The 24,438-nt window shown below is 56.0% G+C and overlaps 4 long non-coding RNA genes across 4 annotated transcripts; all 4 read left to right on the forward strand.

Moving 5' to 3' along the window:
• The first annotated feature begins 259 nt into the window (after positions 1-259).
• On the forward strand, positions 260-1,561 carry LOC139825702 (uncharacterized). The gene is made up of 4 exons (XR_011735927.1): positions 260-383; positions 549-619; positions 1,071-1,153; positions 1,480-1,561. It is a non-coding gene; the product is annotated as an uncharacterized lncRNA (long non-coding RNA).
• Positions 1,562-1,958: 397 nt separating this feature from the next.
• LOC139825705 (uncharacterized) lies at positions 1,959-2,772 on the forward strand. The gene is made up of 3 exons (XR_011735930.1): positions 1,959-2,095; positions 2,207-2,307; positions 2,745-2,772. It is a non-coding gene; the product is annotated as an uncharacterized lncRNA (long non-coding RNA).
• A 14,278-nt stretch (positions 2,773-17,050) lies between these two features.
• On the forward strand, positions 17,051-18,352 carry LOC139825703 (uncharacterized). The gene is made up of 4 exons (XR_011735928.1): positions 17,051-17,174; positions 17,340-17,410; positions 17,862-17,944; positions 18,271-18,352. It is a non-coding gene; the product is annotated as an uncharacterized lncRNA (long non-coding RNA).
• Positions 18,353-18,749: 397 nt separating this feature from the next.
• LOC139825704 (uncharacterized) lies at positions 18,750-19,566 on the forward strand. The gene is made up of 3 exons (XR_011735929.1): positions 18,750-18,886; positions 18,998-19,098; positions 19,536-19,566. It is a non-coding gene; the product is annotated as an uncharacterized lncRNA (long non-coding RNA).
• Positions 19,567-24,438: the final 4,872 nt, after the last annotated feature.

The following is a 24,438-nucleotide window of genomic DNA, read 5'->3' on the forward strand; positions in this document are numbered from 1 at the left end:
TTCTTTCCTTTTTTGGTGAGATTAATGTGAAAACCTTCTTCTTCCTCCTCAGAAATAGGAGATTTCCGGTTTGGCGCCCAGGAAGACGCGCACGAATTCTTCGGCTGTGCCGTGGGCGCCATGCAGACAGCTTGTTTGAGCAGCAGCAACGAGTAAGCTTGAGCACATGACCATGGAAATGTTCTCTCGCCCTCTCGACTCCTTCCTTTAAATCGCCAGTGAAACCCGCTCTCCGGGGCTCTCCTAACAAGGAAAACTCTTGCAAGAGCGAGCTCTCTGCCTTCCACCTTCTGAGCCGCGATTACCGTTGCTTTCCAGCTGGGACACATCTCAAGGCAGCACAGTCATTGACCAGGTCTTTGGAGGACTTCTAAGATCCAGAGGTAATTTTAAAAAACATCCCTGTCCTTAGAACGGTCTGTGGCTCCTCCTCTCTTTGTGTTAAACTGCTTTTTGCAGGCAGCAGCATGTCCAGGCTGCACTGGTCAATTACATGGGCAGAGTCAGTGTCCGTCCCAACCTGAGAACCTTTTCTCCTTGCCTTCCAGTAACATGCTGGAGCTGCAAAGCTGTTTCAGACACCTATGAGGCATTCCTTGATATTCCTTTGGATATCAAGGTAAGATGTTTGGAAATGGTGGTGCAAAATGTTTCAAGGTCCCTGCAGGGGCCTCGTTTATCTCCAGAAAACTCCGTTGCCTTCAAACTGCGGGTTGTTACCACGCAAGATGGTGGTGGATGGGAAGGGAACTGGACTTGTGTGCTCCTTCCGTAGAAGCCCTGTAAATGGTCTCCCTGCACTGGGTGCCAGCTGGGCAAAGAGCAAGGATGCTGTCGACAGCCATGACGACGCTGTCCTACCGCCCTGCTTTGGACTCCTCAGTACGCACGTGATTGCTGGACGGGTGGCTTTTGTGGCTTTTGCTGGTTTTGACCAGGCAGAGCACAGGACACTCTGGTGCTGCCCAGGAGTAGCTGTTTATTGGGTTGACGCTGGCACCACATGGGGAGCTATTTCTTGGGATTTTGAGTTTCCAGGAGCTCAGTGCTCTCCTTTCTTTCTCATCCAGGCAGCCTCATCTGTCACCGGAGCTCTGGAGGACTTTGTCAGACCCGAGCATCTGGATGGCGAAAACAGCTATAAATGTAGCAAGTAAGATCTTTACTAATGACACCTTCATAGTAGATACCGGGTTACGGTTTTGCACGTCTGGAAGCAGTCGTTAGGTTTGGACATCACTGAGAAACCCAGTCGTGACACAGCTTGGGGTTTTTTCTGTTTGTTTGGTTTTCTTCGCCGTACAACTAAACCTCCTGAATCATCCACAACTTGGAATAAAATGCATTTGTTTCTAAGATGGGTACATTTTTCTTCCCTTCTGCCTGAACTGGGCAAAACAAGCCTTAACTCAACCCTACGTGGATGGGGGGTGGAGTGTGGGCAAGACAGGTTGCAACCGTTGGGTCTGTGTTTTCAAGGTGTGAACAGCGGGTCAGTGCATCCAAGAGGCTTACGATCCATCAGTCCTCCAATGTCCTGACCGTGTGCTTGAAGAGATTCGATCCTCTCTCTGCCAGAAAGATTAGCAAGGTATGTAAACAACGCACGGCCACGTTGTCTGCTTGGAAAGAGTCCTTTCCCAAAGGAGAATGCTTGTTTTGGAAGTTGTTTGTGTCTGCACACGATGGCTATGGAGTGCAGCTGTCTGAGAAAAAGAATTGCAACAGCTCTGCCCTGCTCTTCCCTTGTGGCCAGAGGAAAGTTCCAGGGTGAAGATGAGCACCTGGGCGCTCATAAAGAGCTGGTTTGGCCGAGAACAGTTTTCTGCCACTTTGGTGACAACACGGCAAGACCTGTTTCTGATGAAATGAGAAGATCCTTTGACAGGATTTTCTCAGGCTGCTTCCCAAAGACTCTCAGGATAATTTGGGAATCCTCTTGGTCTCTCCTTAGGTCGTGCGGTACCCAGAATATTTGGACCTTGGCAAATACACATCTGAAGTGGCTAGAGGACCACTCCTCTACTCCTTGTATGCCGTCCTGGTCCATGAAGGCCGCAGCTGTCAGCAAGGACACTATTACTGCTTTGTAAAGGTAAAAGTGTGGTTTGCATTGGTCTATCGTGTCCTTCAGTGATGTACTGCCTGTGTTTTTGTTTTAAAAAGCCTGCCGTTCATCTGAAGACAGAATTGCTTTGCTTTGCAGGCCAGCGATGGACGGTGGTACAAGATGGACGATGCGTCTGTGGTTCCGTGTGACATCCAGACGGTTCTCGGCCAGCGCGCATATTTACTCTTCTATGTCAGGTAAGAACAAGCGTGAAAGGGTGTTCAGAATACACTCCCTCTCCTGCTACTGATCTTGTCGTTGCTGTTCTTCTCCGGCGGGTTTTGCTTTCTGTCCTAAGAGAGAAAGACTGAGCTGAGTTCTGTCTGCTCTGCAGTTGGCCCCGTCCTTTCTTCTTCTTCCTTGTTTGGCACTAATCTGTTGTGCTTGCGTAAATTGCTATCTGTCTGCTCTCTGGGCCTGGCTGGCTGTGAAAAGAGGTGAAACGGGGGTCCGAGCGGGTGAAAAGATGAATTCCTGCTCTGACTGGCAGAGCACCATCTAATTTCCAGCTTCCAGTCCGAGTTCAGTCTTCTGCGTGTCATATCAAGTGCTGCCAGAAGATGCCAGGATGAGACTGAAGCCACGTGGAGGCTGCCAGAACAACCCTAGACTAAGATCCCTGTTGTTTCTCCAGGCATCACGATTTGACCCCTGCAGCGGGCGCTGAACGCCAAGAGACTCAGAGCACTGGGTTGGCAAAGCCGGTTCAAGAGTCGAAGAGTCCATTTTCTGAAGGCTTCGTGGCACCGAGAAAGCCGGAAGATGAAGCAAATACGCAGAGGACCCACAGGAACGGAAGCCCACGGGACTGGGCAGCGCCTCGCCCTCAGCGCTGCGGCAGGAAGAGAAGGCACTCTGCCACTGAGGAGGGGGAGAAGCTGGACCCAGACTGTCCGCCTGCCAAGCGCAGGTGCGCCGGCCCTGTGCAAACGCAGAAGCGCGCTCCCCGTCAGCTGCGGCGTGGCCGTGGGATCCTGCGCCGCTCTTCCCACAGGGACAGAAACAGCTCTGCGTATGGCAGAAGATCCACTTGGGAAAGGCTGTACGGCTCGAGCGGCCGCCGAGCAGACGGGCACCCTGGGTCGCGACGGGAGCAGCAGCCTGGGAAAGACTCCCTTGAAAAACAACGTGTGCTCCCCCCAGTGCCCGTTCGCCCAGAGGCTGCAATCGAAAAACCACCGTGCAGAAAGAGAAAACTCTCCTGTGCAGAGGAGGGTGAAAGTGCGCCCGAGAGAAAGCGGCGAAGGACAGAAATGAGCCCTCTGGTGATCCAGCCTTGAAAGGGAAATGCCAGAAAGGGAAGAAGATCACGAAATCCAAAGAGAGCACTGGAGAGGAGGACTGCAAAGGAGGCTGCGTTTGCAGCCTCGCCTGGCAATGTTGCCAGCCTCTCTGCCAGGTGTTCCAGTGCACGGCTTATGGACAGAAGCGTTCAGTACTCGTGACTGAAATTACCATCGAAACTGGCAAGAGACCGTCAGAAGCCACAGACAAACATTCTCAAGAGGATGCTGACCACAATAAAATTGCCATCATAGCCAAACCTGGTTTTAAGTGGCGCATCTGGTTTCCCTAGAGAGTTTGACGACTCAGGAAAGAATGGAGGAGCCTGATTTGGGTTTTGTTTGGTTGTTTACTTATTTAAGTTTTTTAAATTTCAGACTTCATCGATGCAAGCAGCCTTGTGAGCTAGAAGGGCAGAAGCTTTCTACAGCTGCTGAGCATATTAAGTTAGCATGTAGAGTTCTCAGTGCAAATGTGCCGAAGCACAGAGCATCTCCAGAGCTGCTCAATTAGAGACTCAGGTGCTTGCGTTCTCCTGGCAAACGTGGACAGTAGTGCTGGGGAAAAAAGACAACAGTGATGAGTCTTGAGGATGATATTGGAGCGTCCTACAGGTTCAAGCAGCTTCTGGCCCTCTCCTGACTGCTGCAGTCTGTTGTTCCTTTTGTTGTTTTCCCCCTTTTCTTAAACACACCATCACAGAGGTGCCACCGCTGATTGGCTCAGCCTTGGCCAGGTCTGTCTTGGAGCCGGCTGCACTGGGCTCTATGGGACACAGTAAAAGTGTCTCAGGAAAGTTGCCGCTGTCACCCTTTTATTCCTTTTTGCACCGAGGACAGCCAATGGCATTTGAGGGGGTGGGGAGAAGGTCCGTGATTGATATATAACCAACCAATAAACTTTGAGGCTGCAGGGGAGGTGGCAAGGGTTGAAAGGCTGGGCACTGTGAAGGGCGGGCCATGCTGGCTCCACCAATCATACCTGGAAGGAGAGTGGCACATGGATGATTGACAGGCTTTCTGACCAATCTTTTGATGGGAGGAGCAAGGGTTCAGTCCCAGGCAGCCGCCCAGAGGAAAGGCCAAGCAGCCCCGGCCCCAGGCCCAGGGCCTCTGTCCCCCCTCTTTCGCCTCCCCCTCGGCCACCCCCATGTTCTAGAGCCCCCGTCTGCACGGCAGCCACCCGCTCACACAGTCAGTATCCCGGGCCGTGCCACCAGACGGCAGCCACGTGCCACCCGGCTTCTGTACCAATGAGTTTCAGGAGAAGACTGCTCATTGACAGGAATTCAACACGTTAGAGCGGAAATCTCAGCAGAGTACTGCCAGCAGCTGCCCTGGTGCTCCAGCACGCTCCAACTGCCAATACTTCATTGCCAGCTGCATCACTTGTCTTTCTTGGGTTTTATTTCTCTCTCTATTTGCCTTTTCATTACAATTTGTACTTATTATCATTATTTCACTTCGATTATTCAACGCTTTTGATCTCAACCCACAAGTTTTCCCAGTTTTATTCTGATTCTCGTGGGGTCATGGGCACCAAACCCAGCTTGGGTGGGAACCACCGGTTTCCCGTTGTGTTCAGGGCCCAAAGCGCCATCTGTAGCATCTGCCCGTCCTTTTGAGTGCCCAGAGCCTCCTTCTTAGAGCCCAAACCCTCACTTTTAGGGTCCTGGCATGTCTTCCATCACCCACGGCCTTTGCTTAGAGCTCACAGCTTCATTTTTAAGTGGACCTCGTTGCCTGGCAACAACCCCCCAGAAGTCAGTGTGGGAGTCAGGACAGCCAATGGCATTTGAGGAGGTGGGGAGAAGGTCCGTGATTGATATGTCACCAACCAATAAACTTTGAGGCTGCAGGGGAGGTGGCAAGGGTTGAAAGGCTGGGCACTGTGAAGGGCAGGCCATGCTGGCTCCACCAATCATACCTGGAAGGAGAGTGGCACATGGATGATTGACAGGCTTTCTGACCAATCTTTTGATGGGAGAAGCAAGGGTTCAGTCCCAGTCAACCGCCCAGAGGAAAGGCCAAGCAGCCCCGGCCCCAGGCCCAGGGCTTCTGTCCCCCCTCCCTCGCCTCCCCCTCGGCCACCCCCATGTTCTAGAGCCCCCGTCTCCAGGTCTCCACTGCATGTGGAACACCCTGGGATCAAAGCAGCAGCCGCACGGTGCTCTCTGCACTCCCCCTGTGTGGGGGAGTGGGAGCCGTGCTGGGCCGGGGGGACCCTCCATGGGCACCCCCTGCGCCAACCCCCATCGCCAACAGCCCCCGGCTCTGCCCAGGCACATGGGCATCCCCATGGGGTGAGCTGCTGAGCAAGGAACGGGGCTGCAAAGGGTGAGGAGACTCACTTCTGGGAGAGGAAACGGGAGAGATGGCCCCAGGGACGGGGCAAATTCTCTGGAAATGGGATTTTCTGGGCACGCATCAGCCAGGCCAGGGCAGGGGTGGTGGGTGCTGGGAGTGCCCGGGGTTGGGGATGGCGAAGGGGCCGAAGGTGCCGGGGTGTCCGAGCAGCCAGGGGTGCCGTACCTGCTGGTGGGGCCTGGGGGGCCGGGGGTGCCCAGGCTGCGGGGAAGGGCTGCTCCTGCCCGGGCAGTGGGCACAGGGGGGCTGAGCCTGCAAGAGAGGCAGGAGCCATGGCCGGCTGTCCTGGTTTTGTTAAAAACAAGTTTCTCTTTTAGCAAATTTTTGCCTGTCAGCTAAAGCCTTCATATTAGCTGCATTTTCCTGGAGAACCCGACACATGTTTTGGTTAAACCTAGCAATGGAATGCAAACTTATTGATAAGCACGGATGGACATCTCGCGAGAGGGGCAACGAGAAACTGGTGACCGAGAGACTGACCAACGGTGTATAACATTCCATTCACGTGAATACTTCATACAGAAGTGGGAGATCACGAGGATCTCGGCCCTTTGCCTTTTCCCTTTTTCCTCATGGCTGACATTAGGAGAGGACCTTGCTGGTCGTCCCTGCGAACTGAGGCCTAGTGAGAGACTGAATCCAGCTCCGGTTGGCTACAGAGTCTAATCCAGGACTTTGGGTGCTGGCTCTGCAGTTGCTGAGACTTATAAGATTGGTTTTGTATATTTTGTATTATTTTCTCTATTCTTATTAGTAGCATTAGTAAAACATCTTTAACTTTTCCAACTCTCTTCTCTCTGTCCTTCTTTCCCTCCCGATCGCCTGAGTGGGAAGGGGGGAGAGGGAGGGGCAAAAGGGGGAAGTCGGGGGGAGAGGAGGTTAAAATACATCTGCCAGGGTTTGATTGTCACCCCGCAATCCTAACCCTCGACACCGGCGCTCACCTCCGCTCTTGCCCCCAGGAGCGTCCCGGGCTGCAGGGGTCAGGTTGGGTCCCTACCTGGGGCGCAGAAGCTCTGGAGGACCACAAACGGCTGCAAGAGCTGCAGAACCGGGGGGGCCGGGGGCCACGCACTGGGAGCCGCAGTGGTGGCTGCGCCACGGTCCTTCCGGCCGTTGGTATCTAAGGACTCTTTGGGGCAGCAGGGAATGTTGGGGCTCCCCGTGTTCCGCCCCAGCCCAAGAGCCTCCCCAGCTCCTCCTGGCGAGGGAAAGGGTTCAGGGGGGCTGGGCTTCCCCCGGCCCCCATGGGCGACTCCCAGGGGCTGGGGTGCAAGTGCCTTTGGCTGGAAGCCTTGGGCCGTTCCCAGAGCTGGGACATCCTTGGCATGGGGGGACTTGGTGGGACGAGTCCCACGCCTGCAGTGCTGGGCAGGAGGGGTGGGCAGGGCAGGCGAGGTGGAGCTGTCGCACGGGATGGAAGGGAGAGCTTGGATGCTGCAGCCCTTCCAGTCAGACGTGAGGGGGCTCAGAGCCTCTGGGGGACAGCTTCGTCCCGCAAGGAGCTGAAAGAACATTTTTTAAATAAGTACCAAGGCCTCATATTTGTTCTGAAACTGTTTGTTTTATTTTCAGGGAATACTGTTTAATTTCATTGTCTTAGCTGTCGGGCATCAGAACAGGCTCCCCAGGGCAGTGGTGGAGTCGTATTATTCAGGATCATTCCGTGATCGTTTCTGTGTGCAGTTTGATTTCCCAGCCGGGCTGGGTGTGCAGGATCTTTGCTTCCCACACGAGGGCTCTGTCCGCATTGGCAAAGGGTACACGTTGGGTTTTCCAGCAGAGCCCATCCCGACCCAGCCCGGCCCAGGGAGATCATGGCCAAACTGAGCCCCAGGCCCTGGGGACCCCAGTGTGACGTCAGAGCTGCCACTGTGATGTCAGAGTAGGCAGCGTGGCCTTCCCGCCTGGGGAAGGAGCCCCAGCTGCCATTTGGCTGCGGCCCTGGGCAGGCAGCTCCTGCTGCGCGTGCTGTTGGGCTGCTCGAGCTGTTGGTGCCTGGACAGGCCAAGTGCTGCGCTGAGCGGGGAGCCCCCCTTTGCCAGCCATGGCCAGGAGAAAGGCACCCCAGAGAAGATGCCGAGAGGCCTCCAAAGGCTCCTTGGAGGCCAAGGCCGACCAAGAGCCGGCAGGGGAGGCAGCGGGGCCGAGCCGCTGCCACACGAGTGGGTAAGAATTGGCTGCTCCTGCCCGGGGAAGCGGGTTGGGGCAGGAGCTGGGACGCGGCCGGACACGACCCGTGGGGTGGGGAGCAGCGTGGGGAAGATGACAGAGGCTTCTGGAGAGAGAAACGGAGCTGGGGAAGGGGCTGCCTCTGTCCCCGCAGCTGGGACGTCCCCTGCGAGGCTTCCCGAGGCCGAGCTCTGGCCAGGGCCTCTGCTCACACAGCGTGGGGCTGGTGGGCAAGCGGCATCTCCCTTTGTCCTCCCGCAGGAGCGCCGGCACGAGGTTGGAGCTGGTGACGCGATTGTGGAAGTCAAGTCCCGGCTCGGCCACTCAGGGATTTGCAACGTGGCGCAATGAGGCCACAAAAATTGCATGTAAGCTCAGCCACTGCTGCTCGCTGTGAAGTGCTTGGGGGTGAACTCCTGGAGAGGAGACCTCAAGAGACAGGCCTGACTTTTCCCTCTTTTTTTTGCCCAGGGATGGTCTTCAGCCTCACTTGCCGTGGGGCAGGAGCCCTGGTCTCCCTGTGGACACGTCTGCTGAGTGTGTCCATCTTTGCCGTGTACGTAGTGCAGGTTTCTGCTGCGGACGGGGGGACGGGGATGTCCAGGGCCAGTGCAAGCAAAGGGGAGAACAGGGCGCGTTCCCCAGCCCAGACATGAGGCAGAAATTGTTGCCCCTGAGGGTGGTGAGAGCCTGGCCCAGGTACCCAGAGAGGTGGTAGTTGTCTCATCCCTGGAGACACCCCAGGCCAGGCTGGACGGGGCCCTGAGCAACCCGGTCAGGGTGAGGATGTCCCTGCTCATGGCAGGAGGTTGCACTCAATGTGCTTTCCAACCCAAACTATTCTTTGATTCTATGTGAGAACAGTCCTGGTTTCTCAGCCAAAGAGAGAGCAAGGTCCACACCACAAGGCTCCTCACAGGTGTCTTCATTTGCTCTTTCTGGGTTATTTTCCTTCTCTTTCAGAAGGTGCTCCTGCGGCTCTTCCTCTGGGGAAGAGCTGCCGGCAGTGTTGAGCAGTGTGGACAGAGATCATTTTCCTCCAGCTTTTCAGCCTAAGAATGCAAATCCAGCTGTGAAGGGGTTGGCTCGAGACTTGGTTCCCTGACAGCCCCTGGACTCCCTCTTTTTCAGGCACAAGATGGTCCCAAAAAGGAAGTGGTTTGTGATGAACAGGCAGAGGATGCACTTCTTGAGGGACACGAGGTTCTTCCGAGTCATCCTCCTGTTGTTCATGGTGGCTCTTGGCATGCACTCTGCGACCTCGATGCCAGGGTGGACTGCACGGGCAAAGGGATGGATGGAGGTGGGTGACTCCTGCAAGGCAGCAGTGCTGACAGCAGCTGGAGAAATCAGGGGCTCTTCTGCTTCCGTGCAGGGCAACCCGAAGAAAGAGCAGCTTGTGCTGTGTCTCCTGGGGAAGACTCCCCCGGGGAGCCCCGGCAGCTCTGGTGGTGGAGACTCTAATGGGGAACTGTTCCCTTTCAGGAGCAGATATGTGGGTCTGCGATCGAGCGGAAGATCCGGAGGTAAGAGATGTTTTCTGAGCTGGAACTGGGTTTGTGCAGAAGCCTCAGCCCACACCTCGTGCTACCTGCACCCATTCTCCAAAAGCCAGGGCTCCCGTCCTTCCCTCTGGCCTTTGCATTGCTCGGCCTGGTGAGGAGGGAAGCGCTGGCAAAGCCGGGCGAGCACACGTGTCTGTGCTCCGTGCTGAGCTCCAACGCTCCCCAGAGGGGATGGACATCTCTCTGACGAGATCTGCTTTCCTGGTCCTTCAGCGATTACCAGGCTTTGCTGGCGGCACAAACTCTAAAGATGCGGCGTCTGCTGCAGGAGGTGGCTCAGCTGAGGGTGCAGGTCATCAGTGCGAGGAAGGTGAGCGTGCATTTGGGGAAGGAGGTTTGGCTGGGCAGAACCCCCGAGAAAGCCTCCTTGGGGTTGTTGGTGGGCTTGGACTGCTGACCGTGCTGTTCCTCAACCAGGCAGCGTCTGAGGCGGCTTCGCCAGTCTCCGTGGAGATGTCTGACTGGGCCCTGCAGAGCGCTGGTACGGACACAAGCAGCCCAGCCGTGCTCCCGGCGCTGCTCTCCAAACTGGTGATGAGGACAGGACTGGAAAACGAGGGGCTGGCAGCGGCCTCACGGGTCGCGTCTGAGCACCGAGTCCTCCGCCTGCAGTCATCTGCCCCCGCTTCCTTCCAGGTGCCACAATCGACATGCGGAGAACTTCCCAGACCTACGGCTGCCAAGGGAATTGGCTCTGCAGCGTTATACAGCTGTTTCGTGCTGCCAACTCTCCTGAGGCTGTTCTGCAGGTATGGCAGCAGAAATCCTCAGTGCTGGTTTCCTTCCTTCCTGCCTGGGAAGTTGGGGGCTGAGCTCAGGGGCATTTCCCAGCTGCAGTAGACCCCACAGACAGGCCGGTGCCTGCGCTGCAAGCTCCAGGAGCAGTTGTGTTGGCCCCAGCGCTCTCTCACGCTTCATTTCTCTGCGGTTCTGCTTGCAGCCGGATGTTTCCCCAGGGAACTGCTGGCCTTTCCAAGGCCGTCAGGGCCAGGTGGTCATCCGGTTGCCAGCTCGAGTCCACCTGAGCGCCGTCACCGTGCAGCACATCTCCAAGGAAGCCTCTCCCTCTGGGACCGTCATCAGCGCCCCCAGAGACGTCACCGTCTTTGTAAGTGTCTGCTGGGCGCTTCTGCCCTGGGGCAAAGCCATGACAGCGACTTTGTGCATCCTCGGAGGTTTGTGTCCCGCTCTCTCCTGAGCCCGGCCGTGCCCTGGTGTGATACCTCAAGGGCTCGAGAGGTTTCCTCCCTCTCCAGACTTAGTCTGGTCAGGGCAACTCAGGGTTCTTCACCAAAACTGCAGGCGGAGACTGAGCTCCAGCCCAACCAGTACCAGACGGGCGCTGGGGTCCCAGGAGAGGCTGGGAACAGGACGGGGCTGATCCAGCGCGTACGTCCCCGCGGTGCTGGGATGAGTCTGAGCTGCTCTCCTTGTGCTTTGCCCCTGAGGGACTGGATGCGGACAGAGAAGAGGAAACGCTGCTGGGGACGTTCATGTACAACGTGGCGAAAGAGCCCATCCAGACGTTCCCTCTGAAGGTACGGTCCGCACGCGGGGGAAAGGTGCCAGGGAGCAAAGCAGGTTTGCCCGCAAGTCCGCAGCAGGAAGAGCGTGAACGCTTTCTCGCTGGGCACAGGGGCCCGCAGCACTTTTGGGAGCTGGTTCCTGCGCAGGAGCCGGGCTGGCAGGGGCAGATCCATTGACTGCACTCTGGCTCTTAACGCCTCCCTTTCGTTTTCCCTCTTTTCTTCACAGGCACTTCCCAGAGCCTTTTCATATGTCAAATTTCTTATCAAGAGCAACTGGGGAAACCCGAAGTATACCTGCATTTATCGACTGCAGGTTCACGGGAAGACGGCAAAACCAGAAAGCCTGAGCTGAAATCAGAGCAGAAGCAAAGGCAAAAAATAAAAAATGATGTGTTGGTTCAGATCGGTGTAGAAGATTTGCAAACCCGATTCCTCACCCCCTGAATGTTGGGGAGAGACCGAAAATAGCACTTATGGGCAACTGCTGCCGTTTCTTGAGCTCTCCCAGGAGCTGCGTCACCGGGAGCCTCGAGTGAAGTGCTGCCTGCCCTGGGCCCGATCCTGCGCCCTGGTGGAATAACAGAATCAGAGAATGTCCTGGCTGCCAGGGACAATGGTGGCTCTTGTTCAACTTGCTGTTGACCATAAACCCCACATCTCCTCACGAACCCGCGCTGGCTGGGACCAATGACTGCGTTGTCGTTCAGATGTTTTTCATCTGAATGAGTTACCCAGAGTTACCCCCGTGCCTGTGTCTTTCTGGCAAGGGGTCTGTCCTGAGAAGGGGATCCAGCCTCTGCCGCTCTCTGGAAGACAAACCCTGTGTCCATGGCTCCGGGGGACACAAAGGGGGACTTGTGCAAGACCACGCTTATCTAAACCACTTAGGTATGTACTTGTGGATGGGCGATCAAGCCTTAGAGTGTAAACGCCCATATAAATGTTCAACAGCAGCTCCATCACTCAGTTCCTCCTCCTGGTGTGCACAGACACGTGGGAGCTGCAGCTCTTGCACTTCTGGCTCTTCCTGGGCATCTATCTGGCTGCCCTCCTGGGCAATGGCCTCATCATCTTGTGATTAGTGCCTTTTTGTTCTTTGGCTGTTTTGTGTGGTGTCCTATGTGCAGATCTTGAGGGCCATGCTGAGGATCCCCTCTGAGCAGGGACGGCACAAAGCCTTTTCCACGTGCCTCCCTCACTTGGCCGTGGCCTCCCTGGTTTTGATCACTGCCATGTTTGCCAATCTGAAGCCCCCCTCGTTCTCCGTCCCATCCCTGCACCTGGGGATGACAGTTCTCTACTCATTGGGGCCTCCAGCATTGAACCCCCTCATCTACAGCATGAGGAACCGGGAGCTCAAGGATGCAGTGACTTCCTGACTGAGTGGCTGTGTAAATGAGGAGCTGGGCTCTATGTGTGTTGAAACAAATGACAAGGTCTTGCAGCAGGTATTTTGTCCTGAGAACCTTTCACCAAGGCCTGTTGGGAGATGCAGGGACAGTTCCTGTGTGCATGGCTGGAGGGAATGGAGTCCAGCACGGCAGAACTTTCAGGGAGCACCAGTTCTTGTTCTTCCAGAGCTGTTCTCATTCCACTCCACACTCTCCTTCTCATCCCCTGTGTTGGTGCAAGGCCTGAGTGCTCTGGCAGCTTGGTCCCCGTCCTGCTGCGTGTCAGTGCTGTGAGTGCAGGCAGGGACGGGCAGTGGGCACTGCTGTGACAGAGCAGGCCTCACAACAGCCTTTCTGTAAAGAAGGTTGGTCTCCTCAGGGCAGTGCTTGGAGGCTTAGGTCTTTTTTCAAATTTTTTCTTAAGAAAATGCCCACTTAAATGGCCCAGAGTTGCAAACAGCAGGGTACAGTTAAGCAGTGCGGGTGTGCAGGCTGGGGCACACAGCAGTGTCCTCTCACAGCCAGGCCTTCTGCAAGAGACCTGCAGGACCAGCAGAGCAGGGTCTGGGCTGTGCACGAGTGTGCTGGACGCCCTGGGAAATCTGCCTCAGGGCATCGTCATGGACCAGTCCCTCACAGACACCATTTTTAACACCAGCCTCTCACCCCAGCTCCGAGAGGTCCCTTGTCCTTCCATGGAGGGACACTGAATGAGTAGGTCAGAAGTCCGTGTTTGCATTGTGCAGATGAGATGTGAGCATGCACTTCTGTTGTGGTTTAACCCGAGCTGGCGATACCACCGTGGTAGCCGCTCTCTGAGGTTTACATCACTTTTCTTTACATCAGGCTTCTCCACTCAAGTTTGCATGTGACTGTTAGAGCTTCTTTGCAGGAATTCCTACCTACTTTACTCGAAGAACTCAACGTAAAAAGGCACAGAGGGCTTTTGGTTTTAATTGGGTGGTTTGACCACAGGGTGTTCCACATCCAGTGGACCATCCCCTAAGGCCACCAGGGCACACCGGTGGCCCCAGCCCCCCCGGTGCTACAGCATCCAAGCTCTCCCTTCCATCCCGTGCGACAGCTCGACCTCGCCTGCCGTGCCCAGCCCTCCTGCCCAGCCCAGACCCTCCTGCCCAGCATCGCAGTTGACAGCACTCCCAGCACCCACCACCCCTGTGCCCCGGCGCATACGGCACTGGGCAGAACCAGGGGCTGCTGGTGATGGGCACCAGCTCGGGGGTGCCCATGAAAGCCTCCCCCGGCCCAGCATGGCTCCCTCGCTCCCACACAGGGCTGCAGAGAGCACCGTGTGGCTGCTGGTTTGATCCCCGGGTGTTCCACATCCAGTGGACCATCCCCTACGGCCACCAGGGCACAGTAGTGGCCCCAGTTCCTCTGGTGCTGCCAACGTCCATCCCCGGCTACCCGCACATCCAGGGGCAATGGGCACCAATCTGCGTTCCCAGCACGGCCACCGCCGCGGGGGCACCTGGGGGCAGGAACATCCACCGGAGCAGCCCCTCTGCTGCCCTGCTCAATGAAGCCCCTGAGAACCCCACCGATGGCCTTGACGTATCTGAGGAGATGCTCCTGCTAGAGGCCCATCGGCTATTTGGTGTCACACCAGCTACAGTGCGGGTCACTGAGGATGGTCCCAGAAGCAGCCCCACGCCTGGGAACACGGGTGACAGCAGTGCAGAGGGGAACGCGGTGGACACCCCCCTGGCGAGACCCCTGGGCAGCGACGCTCCATCCAGCGCCTCTGCTGCCGAACCAGCCTCTGCAGACCTGGCAGCTGAACTGGCCGTACCGGAGGATGAGCTGCTCCAAGAGGCCCTGCAGCTACTCGGCTGCTCCCTGACAGCAGTGGAGTCCAGCCAGGATGGTCCAGACAGCAGCCCCGTGCCTGGGGACCTGGGTGACAGCGGTACAGAGGGGAGTGCGGTGGCCCCATCACCTCTGGAGCTGCCAATGACTGTTGATGGGCAGTGGGCAGTGCTGAACATCCCGGGCACTTCAGCCACCGTGGGGGCATCTCCGGGCAGCACCAGTCCCCTGTTAGATGTGATCTAGGTAGTGACCATATAAGCAAATCCTATAGGAATAGGACTGACATAGATTTTCCTTGTCCTTGGGACATTTCCTTAACATTAGGCAATTCTTGTAATAAACTTCCCAGATTTCCATTTTAAATCATTAGAGATTAAATAGCTTCTATTTTTTGACTGAAAGGATATTTGCAGAATATCCGACTCGGTGCAAGTGACGTGTATCAAACTTGCCTTCCAGCTGGAAAACGCCAAACTGTCCTCTGACCAAAACGACAAAGCGGCCGGTGCGGCGCGAGAGGAGCTGAAAGAGGCTCGAATGAGAACAGAAGCTCTCAGCTACCAGCTCTCTGGCCTTCAGAAACAGGTAAAGGCACTACATTTGCTCTCATAGCTAATCCAGATCACTGTGGTGTTTGCATGGATTGACATTTCCGTCCCTTTGTGTTCCCTGAATTTTGCGGAGAGAAATCTTGACGTTTGTTTGGGAGGGAGATGGATTTTTGAATGTTTTTATTGTACCCACATACATGCCAACTCTGTTTTTCACAGGCCAGCGCCACAGAAGATCGCATTGGCGAGCTGGAGGAAATGATGGCTGGCGAGCGGGAGAAGTTCAGGAAGATGCTGGATGCAAAGGAGAGGGAGATGACAGACATGAGGGACCAGATGCAGCAGCAACCGACCGAGTACCAGGAGCTGCTCGACGTTACATTAGCACTCAGCGCTTATGGAAAACTCCTGAAAGGAGAAGAGGGCGACAGTAGAAGCTGCTGCTCAGCCTTCCAATGCGCACCTCGCCCTGCGTGGGGGACTCAGAACTTGGCAGATTTGCCAGAGCTCGATGCTCCTCTCTGGGAGCTCCCAGCAGTGCAAACACACTCCTTCTCCTCCCTTGTTTCAGTGAAGAAGTTGACTTTCCTGCCAGCCTCGCGCAGTAGTGTTGGCGGAAAAAGGACAAGAGTGATGAGTCTTGAAGTGGATCGTGCGGTGTCCAAAAGGCTGGAGCGCCTTCTGGCCTCTTTCTGAGCCCCTGGTGTGGGCAGAGGTGCGCGCTCTGCCGGGGAGGAGCCCCTGCCCCGCGGCTGGTGCCTGGGGAGGCCCCGCAGCCGCAGCTGCGGGAGGTGCCGGGCGGTGCCAGCCCCATTGTTGCGCGGCCCCGCACGGCCCCGTGTCACAAAGGGGGTCCCAGGGCCGGGTGCTCATAAGGGGCGTCCCCCGGCAGCTCCTGCTGTGCTCTCGCACTGAGCTGGCGGCTGTGCTGGCGAGCGTGAGCGCGGGCTGAGCTCGACGGCGGAGCCACTCAGCTCCTCGCTGTCTGCGATTCCTTCTATATTCTTCTTTTCTTCTGCAAAATTACGTCCTTTTTTTTCTCCCTCCCCCCTTCCTGACAACTCCAGTTTGTGGAAAAGGTAATGCTTCGTTTCCCTTGAGACAGGGGATGGCGTAGAGAGAGAGAGGGTAGAAGTGTGGCTTGGCCTGTACCTTCCTCGGTGTCCACTGGGCTCTCCCGTTGGGGTTTGGGTAGATGCAGGCTGTCAGCGTAATTCCTGTTTCCTAGTTATCTTTTCTGTAGCACACCCAAAGAGGGCCAAGTCTAGGCTCACCACTCGAGGGCTTTCCTTATCCAAACAAGGAGATCTCCTTTAAAATCTGATTTCCTTGCAGGCACCGGTGTCAGAATGGCTCTGCCAGAAAGGGACCTGTACCCTCCGCAGAAGATTTGCGCGGCCTGGCAGCAAACACGCAGGGTTGGAGGAGGCCTCTACAACCTGAACAATACCTGCTTCCTCAATTCCGTCCTGCAGTGTTTGACGTACACCCCACCGCTGGCCAACTACTTGCTGTCTCGCCAGCACAGCCAGTCCTGTGAGTCCTTGCTACGCGTTCTTTTACACCTCTGGGGCAGCTCTAAATGATGAAGAAACCAGAGCGACTCTGGGAAAACAGCTCTGAGGACGAGATGTAGAGGATGGAGAAGGGAGAGCGGATGTCGTACCTGTAACCTTTGGGGTGGTTTGGTGTTTTTCTTCCTTGAAGATTTTCCCAGCCGTGTGTATTTCACTTGGACTGCTTCCTTCTTTCCCTCCCCTCTTAGGTGCAAACGAAGGCTTCTGCATGATGTGTACGATGGAAGTGCACGTGGAGGAGGTCCTGTCTTGCTCGGGCAGTGCCGTGGCACCTGTGGATGTTGTCAGCGAGCTGCCACGTGAGTCATTTCAGACGGTTTCATGTGGAGGTATTTTTCATTGCTGAAGAACCCCGTGTGTAACTGTTTTTTCCGGGTTCCAGTTAAGGAGGAGAGCTTTTAGAAGGGTCAGTTTTCTTTCCTTTTTTGGTGAGATTAATGTGAAAACCTTCTTCTTCCTCCTCAGAAATAGGAGATTTCCGGTTTGGCGCCCAGGAAGACGCGCACGAATTCTTCGGCTGTGCCGTGGGCGCCATGCAGACAGCTTGTTTGAGCAGCAGCAACGAGTAAGCTTGAGCACATGACCATGGAAATGTTCTCTCGCCCTCTCGACTCCTTCCTTTAAATCGCCAGTGAAACCCGCTCTCCGGGGCTCTCCTAACAAGGAAAACTCTTGCAAGAGCGAGCTCTCTGCCTTCCACCTTCTGAGCCGCGATTACCGTTGCTTTCCAGCTGGGACACATCTCAAGGCAGCACAGTCATTGACCAGGTCTTTGGAGGACTTCTAAGATCCAGAGGTAATTTTAAAAAACATCCCTGTCCTTAGAACGGTCTGTGGCTCCTCCTCTCTTTGTGTTAAACTGCTTTTTGCAGGCAGCAGCATGTCCAGGCTGCACTGGTCAATTACATGGGCAGAGTCAGTGTCCGTCCCAACCTGAGAACCTTTTCTCCTTGCCTTCCAGTAACATGCTGGAGCTGCAAAGCTGTTTCAGACACCTATGAGGCATTCCTTGATATTCCTTTGGATATCAAGGTAAGATGTTTGGAAATGGTGGTGCAAAATGTTTCAAGGTCCCTGCAGGGGCCTCGTTTATCTCCAGAAAACTCCGTTGCCTTCAAACTGCGGGTTGTTACCACGCAAGATGGTGGTGGATGGGAAGGGAACTGGACTTGTGTGCTCCTTCCGTAGAAGCCCTGTAAATGGTCTCCCTGCACTGGGTGCCAGCTGGGCAAAGAGCAAGGATGCTGTCGACAGCCATGACGACGCTGTCCTACCGCCCTGCTTTGGACTCCTCAGTACGCACGTGATTGCTGGACGGGTGGCTTTTGTGGCTTTTGCTGGTTTTGACCAGGCAGAGCACAGGACACTCTGGTGCTGCCCAGGAGTAGCTGTTTATTGGGTTGACGCTGGCACCACATGGGGAGCTATTTCTTGGGATTTTGAGTTTCCAGGAGCTCAGTGCTCTCCTTTCTTTCTCATCCAGGCAGCCTCATCTGTCACCGGAGCTCTGGAGGACTTTGTCAGACCCGAGCATCTGGATGGCGAAAACAGCTATAAATGTAGCAAGTAAGATCTTTACTAATGACACCTTCATAGTAGATACCGGGTTACGGTTTTGCACGTCTGGAAGCAGTCGTTAGGTTTGGACATCACTGAGAAACCCAGTCGTGACACAGCTTGGGGTTTTTTCTGTTTGTTTGGTTTTCTTCGCCGTACAACTAAACCTCCTGAATCATCCACAACTTGGAATAAAATGCATTTGTTTCTAAGATGGGTACATTTTTCTTCCCTTCTGCCTGAACTGGGCAAAACAAGCCTTAACTCAACCCTACGTGGATGGGGGGTGGAGTGTGGGCAAGACAGGTTGCAACCGTTGGGTCTGTGTTTTCAAGGTGTGAACAGCGGGTCAGTGCATCCAAGAGGCTTACGATCCATCAGTCCTCCAATGTCCTGACCGTGTGCTTGAAGAGATTCGATCCTCTCTCTGCCAGAAAGATTAGCAAGGTATGTAAACAACGCACGGCCACGTTGTCTGCTTGGAAAGAGTCCTTTCCCAAAGGAGAATGCTTGTTTTGGAAGTTGTTTGTGTCTGCACACGATGGCTATGGAGTGCAGCTGTCTGAGAAAAAGAATTGCAACAGCTCTGCCCTGCTCTTCCCTTGTGGCCAGAGGAAAGTTCCAGGGTGAAGATGAGCACCTGGGCGCTCATAAAGAGCTGGTTTGGCCGAGAACAGTTTTCTGCCACTTTGGTGACAACACGGCAAGACCTGTTTCTGATGAAATGAGAAGATCCTTTGACAGGATTTTCTCAGGCTGCTTCCCAAAGACTCTCAGGATAATTTGGGAATCCTCTTGGTCTCTCCTTAGGTCGTGCGGTACCCAGAATATTTGGACCTTGGCAAATACACATCTGAAGTGGCTAGAGGACCACTCCTCTACTCCTTGTATGCCGTCCTGGTCCATGAAGGCCGCAGCTGTCAGCAAGGACACTATTACTGCTTTGTAAAGGTAAAAGTGTGGTTTGCATTGGTCTATCGTGTCCTTCAGTGATGTACTGCCTGTGTTTTTGTTTTAAAAAGCCTGCCGTTCATCTGAAGACAGAATTGCTTTGCTTTGCAGGCCAGCGATGGACGGTGGTACAAGATGGACGATGCGTCTGTGGTTCCGTGTGACATCCAGACGGTTCTCGGCCAGCGCGCATATTTACTCTTCTATGTCAGGTAAGAACAAGCGTGAAAGGGTGTTCAGAATACACTCCCTCTCCTGCTACTGATCTTGTCGTTGCTGTTCTTCTCCGGCGGGTTTTGCTTTCTGTCCTAAGAGAGAAAGACTGAGCTGAGTTCTGTCTGCTCTGCAGTTGGCCCCGTCCTTTCTTCTTCTTCCTTGTTTGGCACTAATCTGTTGTGCTTGCGTAAATTGCTATCTGTCTGCTCTCTGGGCCTGGCTGGCTGTGAAAAGAGGTGAAACGGGGGTCCGAGCGGGTGAAAAGATGAATTCCTGCTCTGACTGGCAGAGCACCATCTAATTTCCAGCTTCCAGTCCGAGTTCAGTCTTCTGCGTGTCATATCAAGTGCTGCCAGAAGATGCCAGGATGAGACTGAAGCCACGTGGAGGCTGCCAGAACAACCCTAGACTAAGATCCCTGTTGTTTCTCCAGGCATCACGATTTGACCCCTGCAGCGGGCGCTGAACACCAAGAGACTCAGAGCACTGGGTTGGCAAAGCCGGTTCAAGAGTCGAAGAGTCCATTTTCTGAAGGCTTCGTGGCACCGAGAAAGCCGGAAGATGAAGCAAATACGCAGAGGACCCACAGGAACGGAAGCCCACGGGACTGGGCAGCGCCTCGCCCTCAGCGCTGCGGCAGGAAGAGAAGGCACTCTGCCACTGAGGAGGGGGAGAAGCTGGACCCAGACTGTCCGCCTGCCAAGCGCAGGTGCGCCGGCCCTGTGCAAACGCAGAAGCGCGCTCCCCGTCAGCTGCGGCGTGGCCGTGGGATCCTGCGCCGCTCTTCCCACAGGGACAGAAACAGCTCTGCGTATGGCAGAAGATCCACTTGGGAAAGGCTGTACGGCTCGAGCGGCCGCCGAGCAGACGGGCACCCTGGGTCGCGACGGGAGCAGCAGCCTGGGAAAGACTCCCTTGAAAAACAACGTGTGCTCCCCCCAGTGCCCGTTCGCCCAGAGGCTGCAATCGAAAAACCACCGTGCAGAAAGAGAAAACTCTCCTGTGCAGAGGAGGGTGAAAGTGCGCCCGAGAGAAAGCGGCGAAGGACAGAAATGAGCCCTCTGGTGATCCAGCCTTGAAAGGGAAATGCCAGAAAGGGAAGAAGATCACGAAATCCAAAGAGAGCACTGGAGAGGAGGACTGCAAAGGAGGCTGCGTTTGCAGCCTCGCCTGGCAATGTTGCCAGCCTCTCTGCCAGGTGTTCCAGTGCACGGCTTATGGACAGAAGCGTTCAGTACTCGTGACTGAAATTACCATCGAAACTGGCAAGAGACCGTCAGAAGCCACAGACAAACATTCTCAAGAGGATGCTGACCACAATAAAATTGCCATCATAGCCAAACCTGGTTTTAAGTGGCGCATCTGGTTTCCCTAGAGAGTTTGACGACTCAGGAAAGAATGGAGGAGCCTGAGTTGGGTTTTGTTTGGTTGTTTACTTATTTAAGTTTTTTAAATTTCAGACTTCATCGATGCAAGCAGCCTTGTGAGCTAGAAGGGCAGAAGCTTTCTACAGCTGCTGAGCATATTAAGTTAGCATGTAGAGTTCTCAGTGCAAATGTGCCGAAGCACAGAGCATCTCCAGAGCTGCTCAATTAGAGACTCAGGTGCTTGCGTTCTCCTGGCAAACATGGACAGTAGTGCTGGGGAAAAAAGACAACAGTGATGAGTCTTGAGGATGATATTGGAGCGTCCTACAGGTTCAAGCAGCTTCTGGCCCTCTCCTGACTGCTGCAGTCTGTTGTTCCTTTTGTTGTTTTCCCCCTTTTCTTAAACACACCATCACAGAGGTGCCACCGCTGATTGGCTCAGCCTTGGCCAGGTCTGTCTTGGAGCCGGCTGCACTGGGCTCTATGGGACACAGTAAAAGTGTCTCAGGAAAGTTGCCGCTGTCACCCTTTTATTCCTTTTTGCACCGAGGACAGCCAATGGCATTTGAGGGGGTGGGGAGAAGGTCCGTGATTGATATATAACCAACCAATAAACTTTGAGGCTGCAGGGGAGGTGGCAAGGGTTGAAAGGCTGGGCACTGTGAAGGGCGGGCCATGCTGGCTCCACCAATCATACCTGGAAGGAGAGTGGCACATGGATGATTGACAGGCTTTCTGACCAATCTTTTGATGGGAGGAGCAAGGGTTCAGTCCCAGGCAGCCGCCCAGAGGAAAGGCCAAGCAGCCCCGGCCCCAGGCCCAGGGCCTCTGTCCCCCCTCTTTCGCCTCCCCCTCGGCCACCCCCATGTTCTAGAGCCCCCGTCTGCACGGCAGCCACCCGCTCACACAGTCAGTATCCCGGGCCGTGCCACCAGACGGCAGCCACGTGCCACCCGGCTTCTGTACCAATGAGTTTCAGGAGAAGACTGCTCATTGACAGGAATTCAACACGTTAGAGCGGAAATCTCAGCAGAGTACTGCCAGCAGCTGCCCTGGCGCTCCAGCACGCTCCAACTGCCAATACTTCATTGCCAGCTGCATCACTTGTCTTTCTTGGGTTTTATTTCTCTCTCTATTTGCCTTTTCATTACAATTTGTACTTATTATCATTATTTCACTTCGATTATTCAACGCTTTTGATCTCAACCCACAAGTTTTCCCAGTTTTATTCTGATTCTCGTGGGGTCATGGGCACCAAACCCAGCTTGGGTGGGAACCACCGGTTTCCCGTTGTGTTCAGGGCCCAAAGCGCCATCTGTAGCATCTGCCCGTCCTTTTGAGTGCCCAGAGCCTCCTTCTTAGAGCCCAAACCCTCACTTTTAGGGTCCTGGCATGTCTTCCATCACCCACGGCCTTTGCTTAGAGCTCACAGCTTCATTTTTAAGTGGACCTCGTTGCCTGGCAACAACCCCCCAGAAGTCAGTGTGGGAGTCAGGACAGCCAATGGCATTTGAGGAGGTGGGGAGAAGGTCCGTGATTGATATGTCACCAACCAATAAACTTTGAGGCTGCAGGGGAGGTGGCAAGGGTTGAAAGGCTGGGCACTGTGAAGGGCAGGCCATGCTGGCTCCACCAATCATACCTGGAAGGAGAGTGGCACATGGATGATTGACAGGCTTTCTGACCAATCTTTTGATGGGAGAAGCAAGGGTTCAGTCCCAGTCAACCGCCCAGAGGAAAGGCCAAGCAGCCCCGGCCCCAGGCCCAGGGCTTCTGTCCCCCCTCCCTCGCCTCCCCCTTGGCCACCCCCATGTTCTAGAGCCCCCGTCTCCAGGTCTCCACTGCATGTGGAACACCCTGGGATCAAAGCAGCAGCCGCACGGTGCTCTCTGCACTCCCCCTGTGTGGGGGAGTGGGAGCCGTGCTGGGCCGGGGGGACCCTCCATGGGCACCCCCTGCGCCAACCCCCATCGCCAACAGCCCCCGGCTCTGCCCAGGCACATGGGCATCCCCATGGGGTGAGCTGCTGAGCAAGGAACGGGGCTGCAAAGGGTGAGGAGACTCACTTCTGGGAGAGGAAACGGGAGAGATGGCCCCAGGGACGGGGGAAATTCTCTGGAAATGGGATTTTCTGGGCACGCATCAGCCAGGCCAGGGCAGGGGTGGTGGGTGCTGGGAGTGCCCGGGGTTGGGGATGGCGAAGGGGCCGAAGGTGCCGGGGTGTCCGAGCAGCCAGGGGTGCCGTACCTGCTGGTGGGGCCTGGGGGGCCGGGGGTGCCCAGGCTGCGGGGAAGGGCTGCTCCTGCCCGGGCAGTGGGCACAGGGGGGCTGAGCCTGCAAGAGAGGCAGGAGCCATGGCCGGCGCTCACCTCCGCTCTTGCCCCCAGGAGCGTCCCGGGCTGCAGGGGTCGGGGTGGGTCCCTACCTGGGGCGCAGAAGCTCTGGGGGACCACAAACGGCTGCAAGAGCTGCAGAACCGGGGGGGCCGGGGGCCGCGCACTGGGAGCCGCAGTGGTGGCTGCGCCACGGTCCTTCCGGCCGTTGGTATCTAAGGACTCTTTGGGGCAGCAGGGAATGTTGGGGTTCCCCGTGTTCTGCCCCAGCCCAAGAGCCTCCCCAGCTCCTCCTGGCCAGGGAAAGGGTTCAGGGGGGCTGGGCTTCCTCCGGCCCCCATGGGCGACTCCCAGGGGCTGGGGTGCAAGTACCTTTGGCTGGAAGCCTTGGGCCGTTCCCAGAGCTGGGACATCCTTGGCATGGGGGGACTTGGTGGGATGAGTCCCATGCCTGCAGTGCTGGGCAGGAGGGGTGGGCAGGGCAGGCGAGGTGGAGCTGTCGCACGGGATGGAAGGGAGAGCTTGGATGCTGCAGCCCTTCCAGTCAGACGTGAGGGGGCTCAGAGCCTCTGGGGGACAGCTTCGTCCCGCAAGGAGCTGAAAGAACATTTTTTAAATAAGTACCAAGGCCTCATATTTGTTCTGAAACTGTTTGTTTTATTTTCAGGGAATACTGTTTAATTTCATTGTCTTAGCTGTCGGGCATCAGAACAGGCTGCCCAGGGCAGTGGTGGAGTCGTATTATTCAGGATCATTCCGTGATCGTTTCTGTGTGCAGTTTGATTTCCCAGCCGGGCTGGGTGTGCAGGATCTTTGCTTCCCACACGAGGGCTCTGTCCGCATTGGCAAAGGCCCCACGTTGGGTTTTCCAGCAGAACCCATCCCGACCCAGCCCGGCCCAGGGAGATCATGGCCAAACTGAGCCCCAGGCCCTGGGGACCCCAGTGTGATGTCAGAGCTGCCACTGTGATGTCAGAGTAGGCAGCGTGGCCTTCCCGCCTGGGGAAGGAGCCCCAGCTGCCATTTGGCTGCGGCCCTGGGCAGGCAGCTCCTGCTGCGCGTGCTGTTGGGCTGCTCGAGCTGTTGGTGCCTGGACAGGCCAAGTGCTGCGCTGAGCGGGGAGCCCCCCTTTGCCAGCCATGGCCAGGAGAAAGGCACCCCAGAGAAGATGCCGAGAGGCCTCCAAAGGCTCCTTGGAGGCCAAGGCCGACCAAGAGCCGGCAGGGGAGGCAGCGGGGCCGAGCCGCTGCCACACGAGTGGGTAAGAATTGGCTGCTCCTGCCCAGGGCAGCGGGTTGGGGCGGGAGCTGAGACGCGGCCGGACACGACCCGTGGGGTGGGGAGCAGCGTGGGGAAGATGACAGAGGCTTCTGGAGAGAGGAACGGAGCTGGGGAAGGGGCTGCCTCTGTCCCCGCAGCTGGGACGTCCCCTGCGAGGCTTCCCGAGGCCGAGCTCTGGCCAGGGCCTCTGCTCACACAGCGTGGGGCTGGTGGGCAAGCGGCATCTCCCTTTGTCCTCCCGCAGGAGCGCCGGCACGAGGTTGGAGCTGGTGACGCGACTGTGGAAGTCAAGTCCCGGCTCGGCCACTCAGGGATTTGCAACGTGGCGCAATGAGGCCACAAAAATTGCATGTAA

Source organism: Patagioenas fasciata, chromosome 27 (genome assembly GCF_037038585.1).
Source record: "Patagioenas fasciata isolate bPatFas1 chromosome 27, bPatFas1.hap1, whole genome shotgun sequence".
NCBI classification, from domain to species: domain Eukaryota; kingdom Metazoa; phylum Chordata; class Aves; order Columbiformes; family Columbidae; genus Patagioenas; species Patagioenas fasciata.